Source organism: Elephantulus edwardii, unplaced genomic scaffold (genome assembly GCF_000299155.1).
Source record: "Elephantulus edwardii isolate Elephantulus edwardi_28Jun2011 unplaced genomic scaffold, EleEdw1.0 scaffold00001, whole genome shotgun sequence".
Classification (NCBI taxonomy): Eukaryota; Metazoa; Chordata; class Mammalia; order Macroscelidea; family Macroscelididae; genus Elephantulus; species Elephantulus edwardii.
Genome location: NW_006399751.1, coordinates 45,999,742 through 46,001,735, shown reverse-complemented (window position 1 = coordinate 46,001,735; position 1,994 = coordinate 45,999,742).

Sequence of the window (1,994 nt, the reverse complement as noted above, 5' to 3'; positions counted from 1 at the left end):
GGTTTCTCCTAGAGAGGGTGAAAACAGGCTGCTCTTTGTAGGCAAGGATTTTGAAGCACTGTTGCACATACTTTGGGTATGTCACAAGGAGTGGACCTGTACTTGGAGAATTACATCAAGCTTAGAAGGGTGAAGGGAAAGTGCAGAAGAGGAAGACCCTGCATGAGATGGATTGACACAGGAACTGGGGTCATGGGGGTAGGTGTGTTGGAGACAGTGAGACTGGCTCTAGATAGGGCAAGGTCCAGAGTCACAGGTGACTCAATGGCACATAACAACAACAAGTACTAGTGATTCTACTTCCCGTCCCCCGCCACCCTGCCCCAGAAAACATATAGAAATATATTGTATAATGCTGGGGCGTTTGGCTCTTTACTTTGAGGCGTGCAATGTAGCACTGCAAAGCCATTGTGGAAACTTTCTTAGCTTTTAGGTGGTCCAAATTTCTGTGTTTTTGTTCTCCTTTTTCTTTATTATTCATTCACTAAGTGGCATGTTCAGGGGACAGACTTTACTGCATTGCTTTCACATGTCTTGTTAATGTGCCAGTAGAAGTGATGTATTAAATATAGAGATGGCTTCATTATTTATATGCAAAGAATTTGGCTGCATTCTCCAGAGGAGTTCTGAAGTGTAAACTTGGATTTCCCTATTAAGCAGCATGCTCTTCCCTGATAATTTAAACTAAGTAGTGCAAACTGTTTCAATGCTAGCTTCAAGATGCATTTAGTAAGATAAGACTCCAGGGGAGGAAAATTCTTTTGAAGTTGGCATGATTTGCAATAATCCATGACATCAACTATCCTCATCGTAAGAGGAAGGATGTGTTTTGTAAGCACCTGCCAGTTTCCATCTTCTGTGACCAGGCCTCCTAGCTGGCATCATAACTTTATCAGTGACAAACAGTTCCAAGCTTTGGACCCATTATTTCTTCTCTAGTGACAAGAGATGGATTTGTTCTCAAGTAAGGAGTGAGATACCAAATAGTTTCTACCCAAAGTCAAGGCACAATTATATCAGTGAGCATTCTGTATCTGCGGTTGTAACTTGGTGGTTTAGTGGTATAATTCTTGCCTTCTATGTTGTTCTTAGGTACTTTCCAGTTGAATACGACTCATAGTGACCCTATGAACAACAGATCTGAACCCTATTCAATCCTATGCCATCTTAATTTTTAGTCTTAATTTTAGAGTGTAGCAATGGGCTCAAGTATGTCAAAGATTGTGAGAATGGCACAGGATAGTAGAGGTTTCAGATTTGTTGTTCGTAGGGTCACCATGAATCATATCCAACATGACAGCACATAACAACAGCAATAAGATGGAAGGCAAGGATTCTACCACTAAATGGTCAAGTTACAGATGCAGAATGATCCCTGTGATCGATTCCTACCTAAAAGTCTGACACTTGTCTTTCTCAGTTAACAGCCATCTAGAAGACTGGAAGAGATACATATTGTTTCCATTTCCAAGAACGGTGACAAAATGTGAAAATTATTGAACAATATTAATATCACATGCAAGTAAAATACTGCTAAAGACCATTCAAAACCAGCTAGATGGTGTATAGATAGCGAATGATTGGAAGTTCAAGCTAGATTTAGAAGAGGCTGTGCCATCAGGGATATCATTGCTGATGTCATATGGGACCAAGTTGAAAGTAGAGAATAGAACACTTGCTTGTGCTTTATTGACTGTCCAAAGACATTTGACTGTGTAGATCATTACAAATTATGGCTAACACTGAGAAGACTGGAAATTCCAAAACACATACTTGTGCTCGTGTGAAACACTACATAGTCTGTTGTTGGAATAGCAAGGAAACACCGTTGTTGTTGTTATGTGCCGTCGAGTCGTTTGCGACTCATAGCGACCCTATGGACAACAGCCCTAACCCCTGCTCTATCCTGCGCCAACCACACTGCCCCTGACACACCCATCCCGATTACCCCAGTCACCAAATCAATCCATCTCATAGAGGGTCTTCCCCTCCTG